Source organism: Trachypithecus francoisi, unplaced genomic scaffold (genome assembly GCF_009764315.1).
Source record: "Trachypithecus francoisi isolate TF-2019V2 unplaced genomic scaffold, Tfra_2.0 Lachesis_group4, whole genome shotgun sequence".
In the NCBI taxonomy this organism is placed as follows: Eukaryota; Metazoa; Chordata; class Mammalia; order Primates; family Cercopithecidae; genus Trachypithecus; species Trachypithecus francoisi.
Genome location: NW_022681469.1, coordinates 56,628,071 through 56,651,412, shown reverse-complemented (window position 1 = coordinate 56,651,412; position 23,342 = coordinate 56,628,071). Strand labels below are relative to the sequence as shown.

General features: G+C 40.9%; 1 protein-coding gene and 1 pseudogene across 8 annotated transcripts in view; one reads left to right on the top strand and one right to left on the bottom strand.

Moving 5' to 3' along the window:
- FBXL13 (F-box and leucine rich repeat protein 13) overlaps nucleotides 1–23,342 on the bottom strand; it is a 282,389-nt gene that overhangs the window by 194,326 nt on the left and 64,721 nt on the right. The gene's annotated exons all lie outside the window — the stretch shown is intronic.
- LOC117073132 lies at nucleotides 15,470–16,534 on the top strand (annotated as a pseudogene).

The window sequence follows — 23,342 nt, the reverse complement described above, 5'->3', positions numbered from 1 at the left end:
GAGAAAAACAGAATACTTAAGAGAGAAGCAGCATTGAGAAATGATTTATAGGAAAGGAGTGAGTCAAACACATTTTTATACATGAAGGAATAAATCAATAGAAAAAAATAAATTTAAGATAATAGGGCCAGGGAAGGCATGGGAAAGAGCAAGCTGGCAGTTCTCTCCTGTTTAATGTTACCTTGTAGTGCAATAAAAGGAGGGTTGTCTTTGGAACATAAAACACGGACTCTTGAGTTAATTGATAAATGGCTTCAGTGCAAATCACGAGCCACCTGAAACAGATGGTAAACTGCTAAAATAAATTAGGCTCCACCAACCATTCCAATGGAACATTGTATGGTATGGAAAGAAAAATACTTAGCAAGACAGGAAGCATGAGTCAGGAATAAGTGGCAGGCAGTGTGAGTCATGCCTGTAAGATCAATAAAGAAGCTGGCTCTGCTCCTGACTGCATTATTTCTGAGCCTCCTACCCCTCCAGTCACCCAGTCTCAATGCTGCCCTATCAGCCTCCTCACTCACTCTTTCACTCCACACACTGTGGGTCCCAGAATTCTGTTAATGCTTTGGTTCTCACATGGGTCCTTTCTTTTTATTTCCCACTGATAATATCCCAGTGCTCTTACAGAAATCCGTCTACCTCCAGACTTCATCCAACCCCCTTGACCCACCCAGGGAAGGGGGAGGGTGAAGGAAGAACAGCGAAGGGGGAAAAAGAACAACTTTTTAAGTCTGCCATCATGTTACTGGCTTGCAGTGGTCCCTCATTGCTTACTGGTTAAAACTCCTCTCCTAAGTGGATACTCAAGGCCTCAACAACACAGACACAACCCACCTTTCCAAAAACATCTTGTTACTCCCAATTTAAATTCTCTATCATCTCCTTTTTACAAATGAGACAATTTAGAAACAAAAAGATTAAGCAGCATGCCCAGCCACAGCTGTCACACAGCTAATGACAGAAGCGATTACCCAGACTCCAGGGCACATTCTCTCCATTTCCATATGGCTGCCTCTTACTGTGGTGTAGTTTCTGGTCTTTCATATGCTAGATCATTTTGCAAGGGTGGTCCTGCTAAAATTAATAGAACTGCTTCTGCAATTTAAAAGTCATGAAAACTTTAGATCAAAATCACTTGTAAACTTTTTTCCCTTTTTAGGAGGGGGATGGGGTCTCACTCTGTCACTCAAGCTGGAGTATAGTGGCACGGTTACAGCTCACTGCAGCCTCAACCTCCCAAGACTTAAGCAATCCTCCCACCTCAGCCTCTTGAGTAGCTGGGACTACAAGACATATGTCACCATGTCTGGCTAATTTTTGTATTTTTCATAGAGACAGGGTTTTGTCATGTTGCCAGGCTTGTCTCGAACTTCTGGACCCAAGCGATCCACCTGCCTCCGCCTCCCAAAGTGTTGGGATTACAGGAATGAGCCACTACGCCCAGCCTGTAAACACTTTAACAGAGACAGCAATGAAGACTAAAGTGACGAAAGTGAGGTCTATGTGTAGAGCATGTTCCACCAAAAATAAACTGTTCCCAAAGTGACTTAGTGACTTCTAGATGTTTTGTTTCATTTGCTTTTTCACCCACACCACAACTTGAGCCATCATCCACATAGTTCCTTGATAGAGCAATGTGGTTGTGGAACCTTTCCTTATCTGAAGTTCACACAGTACATAGCTATGAAACCTGGAACCACTGTCTGCCTTGGTGAAATAAAAGGTCAGACTGACCCCTGAGGTTATCAAAACATAGATCTGAAAAGTCACTGAGAATATTCTTTTGTTTTACAAGTAATTCTAAGTAATTTAATAAAACCATCTGGCTCTTTTACAACATGGTACTAGTTTTAATAGCTATCCAGGTTTCTTTTCTTCCCCAAGTGAGAAAATGAGTCATTAACACAGTAAAATCTGAAGGTGATTTTATAACCGTTTGCAAGTCCACATGACATATATCTTTTACAAACAAGAAGTCATAGTTGTTTAAAATGAAGACAACCCTAAAGCAATACTTACATTATTAAGACAACTGCATTACTTAACTATATTATTTAGAGTTTCCAAATTCATCAGCATAAGGCTTTTCTCTGTGTTGCTTGCCAAACTACACAGAAGGAAAAACAAAAAAAAAACTTGTACTTTCACGGAAAACAGTCTTTGCCAACCCTCCCACTAGCTCTAAGTTTGGCCAGCAGTTTGACTGATAGTGTATGAGCCCTACCATCTGCTAACTAAGCAGCATTTCCTAACGGGTAAATGACACTAAGGAAAATGGTTGCAAAACAGAACCTGCCTTGTTTTCATGAGTTGATGTAACTGAACCTAAAATGCAAGACTACAGTTTGTTATGTGTATTCCAAGTAAGTTCAAATTGTATCCCAATCCAAATTGCTGGTTTCAATTATGCCTTCAAAACATTAAACAGCCTGTATATAAAAAAAAAAAACCTCAATTTATTTAAAAAACTAACGCTTCTAAACATTTTAAATAAGGTTCAGACCAAATTCACATCACATTTTTGTTTTCACATCTTTCCTTCTCAAGTCCTTGAAAGTTAGTGAACCACAGATTAAATGCCATTTAAAAAGTATGATTTAAAAAATTAACTTTGCAAATCTATTATACACTAATAAGCCTAACAAACCCAACCATTCAAGATATTAGTCTTAGAATAATTAACTTCTATGTTTACATGCTATTATATAAATCTCTTATTGTGCATTTTTAATGAACATTCTGCACATTATTTGGGGAAATTTTGAGGAGCCTATAAAAATAATACTGGCTTTTTTTTCTGTCATATCGAGATTTAGTAACTTTAAAAAAGTTATCTTTGTGTTTTTAAGGACAGAACAACTAAACAGATGTATAATATTCTTAATTATTGCTTTTTGTCTCACGAATGAAATATTAATATATATTCTATTTCTTTAGAATGATCCGAGGGGAAAAAAATAGAAAGATATAGAGGCTATAAGCTTAGCCAAGGACACAGAAAAACCAGGTCCTGCCCCCAGTTTTGTAATTGTCTGACTTCAGGGATATGAAAAAAGTTATCTGAAAAGGAATTTATAGAAGAGAGACTTTATTCCAGTGAACAGTTTGCAAACAGGGAAGACACAGCCTTCAGTGGAAACAGAAGGAAGACACAGTCCAGAAAACAAAAGGAGGGTTTCACTTTTATAGTGAAATTTCCCACCCAGCTTTCCACTCAGGTCCTCTTATGCAAATACAGGATTCAAATTGCCTTAGTTCTGATTGGTTGACACTTGCTGAGTTCTGATTGGTCAATGCTGCCAACTTCTGATTGGTCAGTGCAGGCTACACTCTATTGGTTGGTTCAGGCCATGTGGACAGAAACTGTTGGCTATGACAACCCAAAGTTAAGCAGATGTGTAGGTTTTCTGGGAACTCAGAGTATGTGTGTGAGCTCTAGTCAGCAAATGGCCACGTGACTCCTGAATTTCAGCCCAGTTAGGTACTCAAAATTCATCTTGAGAGCTTGGCTCTTTCAGAATCGTACATAAAATTTATCAGATTCACAGCTGTCCCTCTTGTAAAAGGGAAAAGCTTAGCACAAACATCTCTAAGCTCTCTTCTAGCTTGATCATGCTATGGTTTGAGCACTCTGGTAGACTTTATAAATCTGGGCCCCAAAGGGCTCTATTTTACTTCCCATGAGCATGGGGGAAGCCGGGGTGAAAGAAGGCATTAAAAGCATAGTCAGCTGGGCACGGTGGCTCATGCCCGTAATCCCAGCACTTTGGGAGGCCAAGGTGGGCAGATCAAGAGGTCAGGAGATCGACACCATTCTGGCTAACACGGAGAAACCCCGTCTCTACTAAAAATACAAAAAATTAGCTGGGTGTGGTGGCAGGTGCCTATAGTCCCAGCTACTCGGGAGGGTGAGGGCAGGAGAATGGTGTGAACCCGGGAGGCAGAGCTTGCAGTGAGCTGAGATCACACAACTGCACTCCAACCTAGTTGATAGAGTGAGACTCCACCTCAAAAATAAAAATAAAAATTAAAATTAAATAAGCTGGGCACAGTGGCTGACGCCTGTAATCCCAGCACTCTGGGAGGCCAAGGCAGACGGATAACAAGGTCAAGAGATCGAGACCAGCCTGGCCAACATGGTGAAACCCTGTCTCTACTAAAAATACAAAAATCAGCCAGGCATGGTGGCATGTGCCTGTAGTTCCAGCTACTCAGGAGGCTGAGGCCAGAGAATCACTTGATCCCAGGACACAGAGGTTGCAGTGAGCCGAGATGGTGCACTACACTCCAGCCTGGCAACAGAGGGAGACTCTGTCTCTAAATAAATAAATAAATAAATAAATAAATAATAAATAAATAAAAGCATAGTCATAATCCATAACACCATAGCAGAAAGTAATCTTTAAAATGCAAACACTGGCAATGATTTCCACTGTCCTGAACAACATTCCCCAGCAATTCTACACATTTCCCATATTCTGAAATGGTTTTCCCAAAGTGAACCTAAAACTTAAGATTAATCCAAACTCTTTATTAGTTTAGGGTTTGGTAGGAAAATGGGGGTGAGGTAGTTTTAAAGATCAAAGGCCAAGAGGGCTAAAACTGCCCAAGGTCATATTGCTAGTAAATAGTTGAGACTGGATATAAACCCAGTTCTCCCTGAGTCGTGAGCCTGGACTTTTAATCAATATATTGTCAAACTAAAAGATTGCTGAAAATACGTAAGTTCATAGTTTGCCACAATGGTTGCTGTTTCTAGGCCCTGGATCCCATTATGAAATGATTTGCTGACTGTGGGTGCTGTGGTTCTTCAGTAGTTGGCTTTTTTTGGTGTCTGAATTATTCACCACAGGGGTCTGGGATAGGAAAGAGCATTAGACCAGAGTTCCTTTGCAGCACTGATATAATGACTTATCAAACACTTGCTTACTTCTTATCTGCTGTGATTGTTCCTTTGTTGTTGTTTTGCCTTTTTACTGCAACCCAAACAACATCTTTTCTGGCAAGGAAAAATGCCCTTTTAAATATTGATGACAGGCAGTTCAAATCCACATTCAGTGAGACAGACTATACCGATTACCTCATTCAAACTCCACCCAAAGTCCTCTCCTCCCTAGCAGTTTAACATGGCTTTGTGACAAAGTTCTAACCTAAAACACATCAATGAAATTCTCGACTGTGGGAATTTGGGGAAACTTTGGATTTCCTCATAAACAAATCAACAAACATCTTGCTTTTACCACTGTGCTTCTTCCCCTCTCTGGCTTCATAAATGAACATGAGGCTGGAGGTGGAGTAGACACACTGCAATCATAAGACAAGCAAGAAGATCCTAAGGACTGTGGACTAACAAGATAGAAAGACTTCATTTTTATTGGGATTGTGGATGACCAGCCTTGGACTGTCTTTCTCTGCACATTGTGTAATATGAAACAAATAGCCCTTATTTCTTTAAGTCTTACCATTGGTTATATTTTCTTACATTGGTAGTTGAAGACAGTGCTCACTGATATATTTGAGAATAACTAGACCGAGAGATCCATGAAAAGAAAGATGATGTGTTCATAAAAAACGTGAAGCCTTAAGATTTTCCAAAACCTTATCCCTTTATTCTTCTGTCCAACCAGCACTAGAATATTTTTATAGTTATTGAAAGCTTGCCATTTTTGTCTATTCATCAATAACTGCTTAGAGATTTGACTTTCAGATACAAAATGAATGGCCTGAGGAAAACATTCATGCTTTTATTATAGATTTGCACCATCTTTCTTAACATTGGATTAGAACACCATGAAGTAATTTCTTTTTTAAAATTGATACATAATAGTTGTACATATTTTGAGGGTACATGTGATATTTTAATACATGCATACAATGTGTAATGATCAAATCAGGGTAACTGGGATATTAATCACCTCCAACTTTTATCTTTTTATGGGAAGACTCCAATTCTTCTCTTCTAGCTATTTTAAAATATACAATAAATTATTAACTACAGTCACCCACTATCAAACACTAATTCTTACTCCTTCTATCTAACTGTATTTTTGTTCCCATTAACTAACCACTCTCTATCCCCCCATACTCCCTACTTTTCCCAGACTCTGGTAACCACCAATATATCCTCTACCTCTATGAGATCCACGTTTTTAGCTCCCACAATGAGTGAGAACATGTGATATTTGTCTTTCTGTGCCTGGCTTATTTCACTTAACATGACCTTCAGTTCCATCCATATTGCTGCAAATGACAGAATTTCCTCCTTCTTTTTATGCCTAATCATATTCTACTGTGTACATATACCACATTTTCTTTATCCATTCATCTACTGATGAACACTTAGGGTGACAGATACTCTTGGTCATTGTAAATAGTGCTGCAATAAACATGGGAGTGAGATATCTTTGGTATGCTGATTTTCTTTCTTTTGGATTTATACTCAGCAGTGAGATTGCTGGATCATATGGTAGTTCTATTTTCAGTTTTGTTAGGAACCTCCACATTGTCTTCCATATCAGTGTACTAATTTACATTCCCACCAACAGTGTATGAATGTTCCCCTTTCTCTGCATCCTAATGTTATTTTTTGTATTTTTGATAAGAGAGGATATCTCATTGTGCTTTTGGTATGCATTTCCCTGATGACTCGTGATGTTGAATATGTTTTCATATACTTTTTGGCCATTTGTATGTCATTTTTTGAGAAATGTCTATTCAGATCTTTTGCCTGTTTCAAAATAAAATTATTTGTTCTCTTTGCTAATAAGTTCCTTAAATATTTGGGTTATTAATCTCTTTTCAGATGGGCAGTTTGCAAGTATTTTCTCCTATTCTGTTGGTGGCCTCTTCACTTTGTTGATTGTTTTCTAATCCATGAGTACAGGCTATCTTTCCATTTTTTGTGTGTTCTCTTCAACTTCTTTCATCAGTGTTTCAGTCCTCCTTCTAGTGATCTTTCACTTCTTTGGTTAAATTTATTCCTAGATATTTTATATTTTTTGCAACTATTGTAAATGGGATTGCTTTCTTGATTTCTTTTCAAAATTATTTGCCGTTGGCATATATAAATGCTATTGATTTTAATATGCTGATTATTTTATCCTGCCACTTTACTGAATTTGATTATCAGTTCTAACAGTTTTTTGGTGGAGTCTTTATGTTTTTCTAAATCAATATTAGGTTGGGCGCAGTGGTTCCTGCCTGTAATCCCAGCATTTTGGGAGGCTGAGGCAGGAGAACTGTTTGAGCCCAAGAGTTCAAGACCAGCTTGGGCGACATGACAAAACTCCATCTCTACAAAGAAAATAATAATAATAATAATTAAAAATAAAAATATAATATCATGTCCTCAATGAACAAGAATAATTTGACTTCCTCCTTCCCAATGTGGATACCCTTTCTTTCTTTCATGTAGTTGCTCTGGCTAGGAATTCCAGTACTATGTTGAATAAAGGTGGTGAAAGTGAGCATCCTTGCCTTATTCCTTATCTTAGAGGAAAGGCTTTCAAGTTCAATTTTTCTTCATTCAGTATGACATTGGTTGTGGGTTCACCATATACAGTCTTTATTTTTTCATGTTTATTCCTTCTATACCCACTTTTTTTTCTTTTTCTTCTTTTTTTTTTTTTTTTTTGAGATGGAGTCTCGCTCTGTCGCCCAGGCTGGAGTGCAGTGGCGCAATCTCAGCTCTCTGCAAGCTCCACCTCATGGGTTCACGCCATTCTCCTGCCTCAGCCTCCCGAGTAGCTGGGACTACAGGTGCCTGCCACCATGACCGGCTAATTTTTTGTACTTTTAGTAGAGACGGGGTTTCACTGTGTTAGCCAGGATGGTCTCAATCTCCTGACCTCATGATCCACCCACCTTGGCCTCCCAAAGTGCTGGGATTACAGGCATGAGCCATCATTTATACCCACTTTTATACCCACTTTGTTGAGGGTTTGTTTTTTTTAATCATAAAAGCATGTTGAATTTTATTAAATGCTTTTTCAGCATCTGTTGAAGTGATCATATGGTTGTCTTTGATTTTGTTAACGAGATTTATCATGTTTATTTATTTGTGTATGTTGAACCATCTCTGCATCCCTGGGATGAATTTCACTTGATCATGGAGAATGATATTTTTGCCATGTTGTTGTATTCCATTTGCTAGTATTTTGTTGAAGATTTTGCATCTATGCTAATCAGGGATATTAGCTTGTGGTTTTCTTCTTATGTTGTGTCCTTGTCTGGTTCTGGTATCAGGATAATGTTGGCCTCATAGAATAAGTTTGAAAATATTCCCTCCTCTTCAATTTCTTGGAATAGTTTCAATAGAATTGGTATTAACTATTCTTTAAATATTTGGTAGAAGTCAGCAGTGAAGCCATCAGATCTGGCTTTCCTTTAATGGGTCACTTTATATTACTGCTTTAATCTCATTATTTGCTATGGGTCTGGGTTTTCTATTTCTTCATGGTTCAATCTTGATAGGCTGCCTGTATCTAGGAATATAACCATTTCTTCTATGTTTTGTAATTTGTTGGCACATATGTTCACAATAGTCTCTAATGATCGTTGGTATTTCTATGGTATCAGTTGCAATGTCTCATGTTTTGTCTCTGATTTTATTTGGGTCTTCTTTTTTTCTTAGTCTAACTAAAGTTTTGTCCATTTTACCTTTTCAAAAAAAACCAACTTTTTGTTGTGTTGATCATTTGCATTTTTTCAGTCTTAATTTATTTCTGCCCTGATCTTTATTATTTCCTGTCTTTTACTAATTTGGGGTTTGCTTTGTTCTTCTTTTCTAGTTTCTTGAGGTGCATCATTAGGTTATTTGAAATGTTTCTACTTTTTTGATATAGGCATTTATTGCTATAAACTTTCCTCTTGGCTCTGATTTTGCTGTATCCCATAGATTTTGGTATGTTGTTTTGGTGTGTTTTTATTTTCATTTTTTAACTTAAGATTTTAAAAAATTTTCATCTTAATTTCTTCACTGACCTATTAATTACTCAGGAGTATGTTATTTAATATTCATGTGTTTGTATAGTTTCCAAAGTCATGTTTAGGCTGGGCATGGCGGCTCACACCTGTAATCCAATCCCAACACTTTGAAAGGCCAAAGCAGGAGGATTGCTAACACTAAAAATAAAGAGCAACGAATTAAAACATTACCACCAGAGAAAAGTAAGTATTCAGACAAAGCACGAAGGAAGACAGTAAAAAGGGAAGAAAGGAGAGGAATTTCAAAACAACCAGAAGACAAGTAACAGAATGGCAGTAGTCAGTCCTTACCTATTGTATTAGTTAGGGCTCTCCAGTGGGACAGAACCAATAGGACATATGGATATATAAAAGGGAGTTTATTAGGGAGAATTGGCTCTCATGATTACAAGGTGAAGTCCCACAATAGGCTATCTGCAAGCTGGGGAAAGAGAGAAGCTAATAGTGGCTCAGTTCAAGTCCACAAGCCTCAGAACTAGGGGATGTGACATTACAGCCTTCAGTCTGTGGCCAAAAGCCCAAGAGCCCCCAGGAATCCACTGGTGAAGGTCCAAAGGCCAAAGAACCTGGAGTCTGATGTCCAAGGGCAGGAAGAGAGGAAGCAAGTATCCAGCAGGGAAGAAAAAAGAGAACCACAAGATGCAGCAAGCAAATTTATCCCACCTCCTTCTGCCTGCTTTGTTCTAGCTGTGCTGGCAGCCAATAGGATGGGGCCCACAATGAGGGTGGGTTTTCCTCACCCAGTCCACTGAATCAAATATCAATCTCCCCTGGCAACACCCTCACAAACACAATTAGAAACAACACTCTACCAGTCGTCTAGGCATCCCTCAATCCAGTCAAGTTGACACCTAATAGTAACCATCACACCTATCAATAATAACATTTAATATATAAATTGACTAAATTCTCCAATTAAAAGACAATGAGTGGCAGAACAAATTTTTGTTTTAAAGACCCAGATACATACTGCCTACAAGAAATGCATTTCACATATAGGCACATATAGACTGAAGGTGAAGTAATAGGAAAAGATATTCCAGTCCAGGCATTGTGGCTCAAACCTGTAACCCTAGCACTTTGGGATGCTGAGGTAAGTGGATCACTTGAACCTGGGAGTTTGAGACCAGCCTGGGCAACATGGTGAAACCCTTGTCTCTACAAAAAAAAATACCAAAAAAAAAAAAAAAAAGTAACTGGGTGTGGTGGGATGTGCCTATAGTCCCAGCTACTCAGGAGGCTGAGGTGGGAGGATTGCTTTATCCTAGGAGGTTGAGGCTTCAGTGAGCCATGATCGTGCCACTGCACTTCAGCCTGGGTAACAGAGTGAGACCCTGTCCAAAAACAACAGCAACAACGAAACAATATTTCAAGTAATTGGAAACCAAAAAAGAGCAGGAGTAGCTATGCTTATATCAGATATAATAGATTCAAGTCGAAGACTGTAAAAAGCGACACAGAAGGTCACTGTATAAGGATAAAGGAATCAACTCAGTAAGAAGATATAATAATTGTAAATATATATGCACCCAATATTGGAACACTCAAATATGTAAAGCAAACATTAATAGATCTAAAGGGAGAGCTAGATTGCAATACAATAATAGTAGGGGACTTCAACACCCCACTCTCAGTAATGGACAAATCATGCAGACAGAAAATCAACAAAGCAACATTGGAGTGATATTACGCCCTAGACCAATGGACCTAACTGACATTTACAGAACATTTCATCTCACTACTAGAGAATATACAATGTTTTCTTTAGCGTGTGAAGCATTCTCCAGGATAGACCATATATTAGGACATAAACCAAGTCTCAAAAAATTCAAAAAGTTGACATTATATCAAGTATCTTTTCTCACCACAATGGAATAAAACTAGAAATAAACAACAAAAGCAACTTTGGTATTTTATTTTATTTTTTTAATTCATTCTTTTTTTTTTTAATTGAAAAAATACAGAGTCTTGCTCTGTTGGCCAGACTGGTCTCTCCTTTCTTCTTTTTTTAGTGTATCTATTTATTTATTTTTAGTGTATCTATTATAGGTTTTAGTTTTGTAGTTACCATGAGAATTACCAAAAACATCTTATAGAAACAGCAAGTTATTTTAAACAGATTACAACTGAACTTTGATCACAAAGAAACAAAGGAAAAACTTTAAAACCCTACACTTTAACTCAATCTACCACATATTTTGATTTTTTGTTGTCTGAATTCATGTATTTTTATGTTGTCTATATCTTAACAAGTTGCTATAGTTATTATTTTCAATAGATTTTTTAGGCTTCATACTAGAGATGAGTGGATTACACATCATTACACAGTATTAGAAGATTTTGAATTTGTCTGAATACTTACTTTTGCCAGTGAGTTCTACACCTTTAACTGTTTTCTTTTTGCACATTAGTGTCCTTTTCTTTCAGATTGAAGAACTTCCTTTAGCATTTCCTGTTAAGATGCCTTTGGTGTCGATGAATTCTCTAAGCTTTTGTTTGGGAAAGACTATCTCTCCTACAGGTTTGAAAGAAAGCTTTTGTTGAATGCAGTATTCTCATTTAGCAGTTTTTTCCTTCAGCAATTTGAATATGTTGTGCCACTCCCTCCTGGTTTATAAGGTTTCCACTGTTTGCTGTTTCCAGACAAATCAGACCTCCTTTATGTGTTATTTCCTTCTTTTTTCTTGCTGCTTTTGGAATCCTCTTTGACCTTGACCTTTAAGAGTTTATTACATGCCTTGGGGTAGTCTTAATTGGGTTGAATCTATTTGGTGATCTCTGACCTTCCTCACTTGGATATTTATATCTTCCTCTAGGTTTGAAAAGTTTTCTGTTATGATTTCTTTAAATAATCTTTCTAACCGCTGCTCTTTCTCAACTACCTTTGAATGTCAACCACTCTTAGATTTGCTCTTTAGAGGTTATTCTCTGTATCCTGTAGGCATTCTTCATTCCTTTTCATTCTTTTTCTTTTTTCTCCGTTGCATATTTTCACATTGCCTGTCTTTGAACTCACTGATTCTTTTCTCTGCTTGATCCATTCTGCTATTGAGAGCCTCTAATTAAGTTTTTAGTGCAGCAAACACATTTCGCAGTTCCAGGATTTCTGTTTAAGTGTAGTTGTTGTTGTTGTTGTTGTTGTTGTTGTTGTTTTGGGGTTTTTTTGAGATGGAGTCTCACTCTGTTGCCCAGGCTAGAGTATAGTGGTGTGATCTCGGCTCACTGCAACCTCTGCCTCCTGGGTTCAAGCAATTCTCCTGCCTCAGCCTCCTGAGTAGCTGGGATTAAAGGTGCACACCACCATACCTGGCTAATTTTTATATTTTTAGTAGAGATGGGGTTTCACCACGTTGGTCAGGCTGGTCTCGAACTCTTGACCTTGTGATCCGCCTGCCTCGGCCTCCCAAAGTGCTGGGATTACAGGCATAAGCCTCCGCACCTGGCTGTTTTTGTTTGTTTTGAGACACAGTCTCACTATGTGGCCCAGACTGGAATGCAGTGGCACGATCTCGGCTCACTGCAACCTCCACCTCCTGGGTCCAAGTGATTCTTGTGCCTCAGCCTCCTAAATAGCTGGGATTACAGGCGCGTGTAACACCTGGCTATTTTTTTTATTTAGTAGAGATGAGGTTTTACCATGTTGGCCAGGCTAGTCTCAAACTTCTGACCTAAGGTAATCCACCCACCCTGGCCTCCTAAAGTGCTGGGATTATAGGCCTGAGCCACCATGCCCATCTCTTCTGTTTGAGTTTTTAAACCACTAAAAAACTTTTAATATCCTTGTTAAATTTCTCTGATAAATTTATAAACTGCTTTTGTGTGTTATCTTGGAGGTCACTGAGTTTTCTTAGAACTGTTATTTTGAATTCTCAGTGTGAAAACTCACACATTACCATCTTATTAATATTCATCACTAGCTCCTTGCTTTGTCTGTTTGGGAAAATGATGGTTCCCTGTTTGCTGTTTTTATGAATGTATATCTGTGGCTTGGCACTGAAGAATTAGTAATTTATTTCAGTCTTTGCTGTCTAGCTTGTTTTGCTTTTTCTAAGATATGTTTGCTTGGAGGTTCTTTGCAGTTTGCCTGTTGAGTTCCATTAATGCTAGATTGCTACCTCCTTTTCAGCACTAGATGGTGCTGTAAGTCCATCCAGGTTTGCCTCAGTTCTCGCAAACGTTCAGAGTGTTGCCCATCATAGGTTGGTGGAGGAGGCCCCAGAGGGAACACTCCAACTGTGTGAGAAGAACACTGGCTAGAGGTTTGTGCCCAGAGGACCCATGCAGTGTGCCTCTTAGAGCATGGGGCTGCTGAACAGCCACTCTGATTTAGTGTCTCCTTTTGCTAAGATAAAGAGCAGAATTTCAAGGGCTGAGGTTGCTCTTTGTTTCTAACTGCTCTCAGGGGTTTTTCTCCCTACAGGCACTCACTATGCTTCTTGTTCCTTCACAAGAACAGTTTTCCTGCAAAGAAACTCAAGACAGTGGGGAGGCTGGCTGGATACGTCAATTTCACTTTTTCCAGTGTGGAAATTGAGTTGCAGAGGAATTTTCTGCATGGTCCCTGGTAAATCAGAGGAGTGCATCACAGAGAAGTCCTTTCTCTTACTGTCTGCTGAGAGTTTTTCATTTCTTTGTATACCCAGGGATCAACTCAGCCTCAGACCTGAGTTCTGGGATACTGATGGTGATAATCCTGGTGCTCATTTTCTGAGGGGGAGAGTGAAGCCAGATTGGTTCTACTCTGCCAGTTTGGAGACGTTACTCCTTCAAATAACTTGCTAATTTCTTAAATCTTACAATATATTCACTTACTTGCTAAATATTTTACATATGCCTGTAAATCAAGGAACATAGTCCTAGACCTCCAGGCATGATTCGGTATGGGTCGACAATTTAGTACCTTGGTTAAAAGGCAACAAAAATTATATTGACAAATAATCTTGTATTTAAAGTTAATTATACAGCTTTCTGTCAACCACAATTCATTTACTCAGAACTGATATTAATAAAGGCCCAAAAGTAAATAATATCACTACCTATGGCAGAAATTAAATAAAAGCAATACCACACATTATATAGGCAAAATTTCTTGAGAACAGAAAAGGAAGCAAAAGTAGGTATAGATGAAAGTACATCTGAAAACAGGGTAGGGAGATCAGAAAAACAGGATTGAGGAAGGAGGTAAGAAAGCAAGCTGAAGGAGTTCCTACCTGATGGCATATATTTTCTCAGTGAAGAAGGATGGAAAGTAAAGGCAAAGAGCAGTGAAGTGGGGGATTTAGCATGATGAAAATTAAAGAGTTGTTTTAGTCTGCTTAGGCTGCCATTAAAAACAAACAAACAAACAACAACAAAAAAAAACCACAAACTGGATTGCTTAATCAAAAGAAATATATCTCCCAGTTCTGGAAGCTATGAAGCCCAAAATAAAGAAACTGGTCAATTCATTTCTTGCTGTGGGCCCTCTTCTTGATTTACAGAAAGCCACCTTCTCATTGCATCCTCATATGGCAGAGAGCGAGCTCTGGTGTCTCTCTTCTTGAAAAGGCACCAGTTCTATTGGATTAGAGACCACCCTTTTAACCTCATTTAATTTTTTATCAACTCTCCACAGGCCCTGTCTTCAAATATAATACATTGAGGACCAGGGATTCAACATGTGAATTTTGAGGGGACACAACATTCAGTTCAGAATAAGAGTGTAGACAAACTCTGTAAGAAACTGAAAAAAAAAAAAAGAGACCCACAGAAGGACAATCAGAAACCATTATGGCTGAAGTTGGCTACCATGCAAGTTCAGGAAACTATAGACAGTCACCTACAAGGTAACTGGTACTAGGCTCTCTTTCCCAATATAAAATATAAAAAATGGAAAAAAATATATGAAACAACTGCTTTTAGATGTTGGATAACAAGGCAGCACAGTACTGTGATCTCCAAAAGAAGGGGGAAAAAATGACACAAGATCCATGATAGCCCAGGTTTACTACTTGGGGACGCATATTAGCTACTTATGGTAGAAAGGATGCCAGATGTGCACATGTACCCTAGAACTTAAAGTATAATAATTAAAAAAAAAAGAAAAGAAAGGATGCCAGATAGTCTCACTAAGCCAAGAAGACAGATCTCAGAGTTCAAGTTTGTTGAGGCGGCTGGAATGAATTTTAGGGCAGAAAAGTGGGAGCTACACAGAATGAGAACTTGAGAAATACGCATATGGATCTTCTTGAGTCTTTGACTGTATTCGAAGCTGTGTATGCACAGAGCGAGATACCATGAAGCTGAAAAAAAAATATCTACCAGGGGACAAAACATATACCAGGGACCTATAAGCTGAGTCACTAGTATAGTTCATATAGGATTTAGAAATTTATAAGTTAAAACAAACCAAACTGGAGATGTGTCATTGAATACTTGGGACATTCAATAAAGACCCAGAAATGTCACATGATAGAAACAGAGATAAACTAGCCTTAGTCGGGACACGTCGGCGCTACCACCGCTGCCCCTCCTCCTGTTTCAGCTGCTGCTGCTGCTGCCGCCGCCGCCGCTTCCTGGGCTAAGCCAGCCCACGGTCCCGGCAGCGCCAGGTGCGTTCCCACTGCCGGGCCCCAGCCAGCGTCCGCCGCCGCCGTAGCTGCCCTGGGCTCCCCGCCCCACTGCCGAGATGGCGACGCGCTCCTGCCGGGAAAAGGCTCAGAAGCTGAACGAGCAGCACCAGCTCATCCTATCCAAGCTTCTGAGGGAGGAGGACAAGTACTGTGTCGACTGCGAGGCCAAAGTGCATGCAAGATATGGGAAATACTGAAGCAAGACTACTCTTTGAAGCCAATCTTCCAGAGAACTTTCGGAGACCACAGACAGATCAAGCAGTGGAATTTTTCATCAGAGATAAATATGAAAAGAAGAAATACTACGATAAAAATGCCATAGCTATTACAAATAAAGAAAAGGGAAAAAAAAAAAGGAAGAGAAAAAGAGAGAAAAGGAGCCAGAAAAGCCGGCAAAACCACTTACAACTGAAAAGCTGCAGAAGAAAGAAGAACAGCAACTGGAGCCTAAAAAAAGTACCAGCCCTTTAAAAAGCTGCAGAGCCCACTGTGGATCTTTTAGGACTTGATGGCCCTGCTGTGGCACCAGTGACCAATGGGAACACAACAGTGCCACCCCTGTATGACGATCTGGACATCTTCGGACAGATGATTTCTAATCCCTTACCTGCAACTGTCATGCCCCCAGCTTAGGGGACATCCTCTGCACCAGCAGCTGCAACCCTGTCTACAGTAACATCTGGGGATCTAGATTTATTCACTGAGCAAACTACAAAATCAGAAGAAGTGGCAAAGAAACAACTTTCCAAAGACTCCATCTTATCTTTGTATGGCACAGGAATCATTCAACAGCAAAGTACTCCTGGTAATGAATTTCGATATCTGCTTTCAGTGACATTACTAGAAGCATATCCTTTGTAATTATAATAAGATCAATTATATATTTTCTTTATTGTTCAAAAATATATATAACCTACAAGATTATCCAACATATAGGCCGGGCGCGGTGGCTCAAGCCTGTAATCCCAGCACTTTGGGAGGCCGAGACGGGCGGATCACGAGGTCAGGAGATCGAGACCATCCTGGCTAATACGGTGAAACCCCGTCTCTACTAAAAAATACAAAAAAAAACTAGCCGGGCGAGGTGGCGGGCGCCTGTAGTCCCAGCTACTCGGGAGGCTGAGGCAGGAGAATGGCGTGAACCCGGGAGGCGGAGCTTGCAGTGAGCTGAGATCCGGCCACTGCACTCCAGCCCCGGCGACAGAGCAAGACTCCGTCTCAAAAAAAAAAAAAAAAAAAATTACTAAACTTAAAGAAATAGCAATAACCACTATTCAAAATGAAGCACAGAAAGAAAAACAAGGCTAACAAAAAATGAATAGAAACTCAATGACCTATGGGACAATACTAACTTATCTAAGTTATGTAATATTTGTATAACTGGAGTCCCAAAAAAGAGGAAGGAGACAGAAAAATAGCATAAGAAATAATGGCTGAAAACGTTGTAAATTTGCTACAAATATGAACCCACAGATCCAAGAAGCTCAATGAACTCCAAATAGGACAAGCATAAAGAAAATCACATAAAGGCACATCATAATCAAACTGCTGAAAACTTAATGATAAAGACAGAAATCTTTTTTTTTTTTTTTTTTTTTTTTTTTTTTTTGAGACGGAGTCTTGCTCTGCCACCCAGGCTGGAGTGCAGTGGCCGGATCTCAGCTCACTGCAAGCTCCGCCTCCCGGGTTTAGGCCATTCTCCTGTCTCAGCCTCCCGAGTAGCTGGGACTACAGGCGCCCGCCTCGTCGCCCGGCTAGTTTGAAGCAAGAAGAAGAAAAGACACATTACTTACAAAAGCAGAAAAAAAATTTAGCCCCTAACCAGTTTAAAGCAATGCTAGGCCGGGCGCGGTGGCTCAAGCCTGTAATCCCAGCACTTTGGGAGGCCGAGACGGGCGGATCACGAGGTCAGGAGATCCAGACCATCCTGGCTAACACGGTGAAACCCCGCCTCTACTAAAAAATACAGAAAACTAGCCGGGCGAGGTGGCGGGCGCCTGTAGTCCCAGCTACTCGGGAGGCTGAGGCAGGAGAATGGCCTAAACCCGGGAGGCGGAGCTTGCAGTGAGCTGAGATCCGGCCACTGCACTCCAGCCTGGGCGACAGAGCGAAACTCCGTCTCAAAAAAAAATAAAATAAAAAAAAAAATAAAGCAATGCTAGTCAGAGGATGATGGAATTGTATCTTAAAATAGAATGAATAAACTTAACAAAAAAACTGTCAGCCTAGAATTCTATAAATAAAGGCAAAATGTTTTTTCAGAAAAATGAAACTGAGAAAACTTAGCAATAACAGACTTGAGCTTCAAGAAATATTAAAGGAGGTTCTTTATGTTGAAGAAAAATAGTTCCAGATGAAAGCTCAGATCTAAAGAAAAAGAAAGAGTATCAAAAATGAACAATTTGTGGAGAAATATAAAATATGTTTTTCTGGGGTTTTAATTTCTCTAAAAAATAATTGAATCCCTTCTGCTACTCTTTTCCTTTCTCCTTCCCATACAGTTCAATCCTAAAGTCATTAGGTTGGGCCAAGCAGAGTAGGCATCCATGCCAGATGAAGGGTATGGGAGAAGCTGAAGTGGCCCAGGGCAGGAATATCAGAACAAGTGTGGAAAGGAGGGTATCCAATCAGTGGGCCATCCTGGCTCAGAGTTTGGAGCTCAAGAAAGGTTGAGGAGGGTGTCTCCAAGGAGGAATGGCCTAGAGTGAAATATCAGAGCCCAAGTGGGAAAAGGAAGGCAAATTGAGGAGGCATGGTTTATTGTGGGGTATTGGAGCCCAAGGCAGGTGATAGATGGAGCCCAAGAAGTGAACAGCCCAAATCCAAGTCCTGTGCCACTGAGATGATGCCATGAGACCATGTCTATGATCTTTCTAACAAAAACACCTAACATTAGTCTACTCATGCAGATATTATACATAAAACAAGTCCAAATTGAGAGACATTCTACAATAAAACATCCCTAATATTTATGTCAAGGTTATGAAAATTAAAGAAAGATTGGGGAACTATTCCAAACTGAAGGAGGCCAAGAAGACATGACAACCAAATGCAACATATGAACTGGACAGGGTCCTTTTGCTAGAACATTCGGGACAACTGAAGAAACCTGAATTGGGAGGATTTTGATGGTCAACTGTAAAAGTATGCCCTGTTTCTAGGAAATACATCAATAATATTCATGGTTGATGAGGCATCATGTCGGTAACTTACTCTCAAATTATTCAGGAAAAAATGTTCTTTGTACTGTGTTTGCAACTTTCCTATAAGTTTGAGATTGCTAAAAATAGAAAAATGTATGCTGGATAAAATGTAATTGACTTTTTTTTTTTCTTTTGTGAGATGGAGACTCAACTCTGTAATCCAGGCTAGGGTGCAGTGGTGTGATCTCGGCTCACTGCAACCTCCGCCTCCAGGGTTCAAGAGATTCTCTCGCCTCAGCCTCCCGAGTAGCCAGGACTATAGGTGCACACCAACACGCCCAGCTAATTTTTGTATTTTTAGTAGAGACAGGGTTTCACCACGTTGGGCAGGCTGGTCTCAAACTCCTGACCTCAGGTGATCTGCCTGCCTCAGCCTCCCAAAGTGCTGGGATTACAGGTGTTAGCCACCGCGCCTGGCCTATAATTGACTATTTAAAGCAAAAACAAATTATATTGTAGAGTTTATAAATCTATAAAAGCAAAATAAATGACAATAATAGCACAACACACAGGAGGGAGAAAATAAAAGCGTAGTCTTGTTAGGTCCTTTAATATAAAGTGGCATAACATTATTTGAAGATAGTCCATGCTATCTAAATGCATATTGTAAATCCTAGAGCAGCCACTGATTAACAAAGGAACATTAGCAGTCAGAGGCACAGGAGTTCACAGGAAAAAAAAAAAAAGATAGCTGCGTGAGTGTAGGAAGGAGTAAGTGATATGGCTTAGAAAAACAACTAAGAATGACATACTAATATGACATTTAAAAAGACAAATAGGTGAGGGGGCCAAGATGGCAAATTAGAAACAGCTCATGTACACCACTCTCACAGAGAGAAAACAAAAGGGCTAGTGAACACTGACCCTGCAGGCCAACCATCTGAGAAACAACATTCGATCCATCAAGGCAGCAGGGGAACACAGATTGCAGAGAGGAATGAAGCTGGTGACCAGCCTGTCTGGGCTCAGCATGGAGTCAGGAGAACCACTGCAACATGAGAAAGGGTGAGTGGGTGAGAGCCCCCAGGGGGATTCATACTGTTCACAAGGACTTGTGCAAGACTGGGAATGGGAGAATCCCCCCGGCTTCCCCCAACACCCTGCTACCACACTTTAGACTGAGGCAGAAAGCCAGTCAGACATTTTTGAGGGGCAACTCCTTAGTGCAAGGGGACCTCTACAAGGTTTGGGCCCTGGAGCAGACCAGCACCAGCACTACAGCCCCAACAGAGGCTGCGGTTGCAGTACCTGGAAGCAGTAAAATTGTTCCACCCCTTCTTGCCGAACAGGACTAGGCACAGTTTCCAGCCCAGCAGTCCTACTTCAGCCCTTACTCAGCCAGCCACCCAACCCACCTCTGCCACTTGGAGCCCGGTGGGCAACACTTGCTAGAGCTTGCAACCCAGTGGTCCCACTTTTGTGTGAACTCAGCTGGGGGGTGCAGTCTCCTGTTGTCCTAGGAAACACCTGGACAGTAGGGCAGGTGTCCCCACCTGCCCCCACCACTGGTAGCCAGGCTGGCAATACCTACTAGAGCTTGCAGCCCAGCAGCCCGACGTCTGTGTGAACTAAGCCAGAAGGCATAGCTTCCCGTTGGTCCAGGAAACACCTGGATGGCAGGCAGAGCCCATGACCCCACCCACCTCACTACTGGTAACCAGGTGCCAGAGCTTCCAGCTCAGCGGTCCTGCTTCTGTATGAACTCGAATGCAGGGCACAGCTTCCTGCTGTCCCGGGAAATACCTGGATGGCAGAGTGTGCAACCCCACCCACTCCCGCCACTGGTAACCAGGCAGACAATGCCTGCTAGATGTTTTGGACCCGTGTTCCCACTCCTATGTGAACTCAGCTAGAGGGCAGAGCTTCCTGTTGTCCCAGGAAATACCCAGATGGCAGGGTGAGCGTCCCCAGCCACCACCACCACCATCAGACAGGTAAGCCATGCCTGCTACAGCCTACAGACCAGCAATCCTACTTCTGCTTGAATTTGCTGAGAAGTGCAGCCTCCTATTGCCCTGGAAACACCTGGATGGCAGGGTGGCCAACTCCACCCACCCCTGCCTCTCACAGCCAGATGGGCCACACCCACTAGAGCTTCCAACCCAGCAGTATCACTTCTGCCTGAATTCCACCTCAGTCTATAGTGCGGTAGGGGGGTTTAGGGGGAAACCAAGGGGATTCTGCCATTCCCAGTTTCGCACAGGTGCCTGTGGAGAGTATGAATCCCTCTGGGGGCGCTCACCCACTCACTCTTTCCCATGTTGCAGTGGTTCTCCTGGTTCCATGCTGAGCCCAGACAGGCTGGTCCCCAGCTTCATTCCTCTCTACAATCTGTGTTCCCCTGCAATCTCATGTTTTCCCAGGAAGCACACAGACAGAAGACAAGGGTTGATCTGGCAAGGATATGGCCTGTATGCCAACTGCAGCCCCTGCCTGATTGAGCCCTGTGGAACAGAACACCCAACAAAAGAAACATGGTCATGGAGAGAGTATTCAGAGGTGGGGGGTCCTCCAACATCCAGGAGTATACTAGAATCAAGGCCAGTCAACAGACCACCTTATTCTATAATCAAACCCCAAGGGCATCAAAGAAGAAAAAAGCAAAAAAATCCATCCAACAGACAGCAGTTTCAAAGATTAAAGAGTCATCAGCCCACACAAATGAGAAAGAACCAGTATAAGAACTCTGGCAACTCAAAAAGCCAGTGTCTTCTTACCTCCAAACAATCGCCCTAGTTCCCTAGCAATGATTCTTAACCAGGCTGAAATGGGTGAGATGTCAGATGTAGAATACAGAATAAGGACAGGAATGAAGATCATCAATATACAGGAGATAGTTAAAACCCAATCGAAGAAATCTAAGGAGTATAATGAAACAATACAGGAGGTGGTAGACCAAATGGCCATTGTAAGAAAGAAACAGGCCAGGCGTGGTGGCTCACATCTGTAATCCCAGCACTTTGGGAGGCCGAGGTGGGTTGATCACCTGAGGTCAGGAGTTTGAGACCAGCTTGGTCAATATGGCAAAATCCCGTCTCTACTAAATACAAAAAATTAGCTGGGTTTGGTGGCACATGCCTATAATCCCAGCTACTCGGGAGGCTGAGGTGGGAGAATAGCTTGAACCCAGGAGGTGGAGGCTACAGTAAGCCGAGATTGCACCACTGCATTCCAGCCTGGGAGACAGAGTGAGACTCTGTCTCAAAAAAAAAAAAAAAAAAAAAAAAAAAAAAAAAAAAGAAAAGAAAGAAATTGATCTGATAGAGTGAAAAACACAATAATGTACTTGTAGGTACTAACAGCAGAATCAACCAGGCTGAGGAAAGAATCTCAGAGCTTGAAAACTGGCTCTCCTAAATAATTCAGTCAGATGAAAATAAAGAAAAAAAAATAAAGAATAATGAACAAAACCTCCAAGAAATATAGGATTATGTAAACAGACCAAATCTATGACTCACTGGTGTCCTTGAAAGAGAAAAGAGAGGGAGAGAAACCAAGGAACTTGGAAAACATTATTTCAGGATATCGTCCATGAAAATTTCCCCTATCTTGCCAGAGAGGCCAACATTCAAATTCAGGAAATGCAGAGAACCCCTGAACAAATGCTACTAAAGAAGGCCATTCCAAGACACATAATCATCAGATTCTCCAAGGTCAAAATGAAAAGAAAAAAGGCAGCTAGGCCTGGATGCAGTGGCTCATGCCTGTAATTCCAGCACTTTGGGAGGCCAAGGCTGGTGGATCACCTGAGAGGTCAGGAGTTTGAGACCAGCCTCACCAACATGGAGAAATTCCATTGCTACTAAAAATACAAAATTAGCTGGGCGTGGTGGCGCGTGCCTGTAATCCCAGCTACTCAGGAGGCTAAGGCGGGAGAATCGCTTGAACCCAGGAGGTGGAGGTTGCAGTGAGCCGAGGTTGTGCCACTACACTCCAGCCTGGGTGACAGAGCAAAACTCCAACTCAAAAAAAAAAAAAAAAAAAGGCAACTAGAAAGAAAGGGCAGGTCATCTGCTAAGGGAACCCCATCAGGCTAACAGCAGACCTGTCGGCAGAAACCCTACAAGCCAGAAGAGATTGGGGGGCCTATATTCAGCATTCTTAAAAAACATAATTTTCAACCAAGAATTTCATATCCAGCCAAGCTGTTTCCTAAACAAAGGAGAAATAAGATACTTTTCAGACAAGCAAATGCTAAGGGAATTTGTTACCCACAGACATGCCTTACAAGAGGTCCTGAAGAAAGCACTGAATATGGAAAGGAAAGACCATTACCAGCCACTATAAAAGTACACTTAAGTACATAGACCAGTGATACTCTAAAGCAGCCACACAAACAAGTCTGCATAATAACCAGCTAATAACATGATGACGGGATCAAATCCACATGTATCAATACTAATCTTGAATGTAAATGGGCTAAATGCCCCCAATTAAAAGGCACAGAGTAGAAAGCAAAACCCAGTGGTATACTGTCTTAAAGAGACCCATGCAGTGACACCTATAGGCTTAAAGTAACGGGATGGAGAAAAATTTACCA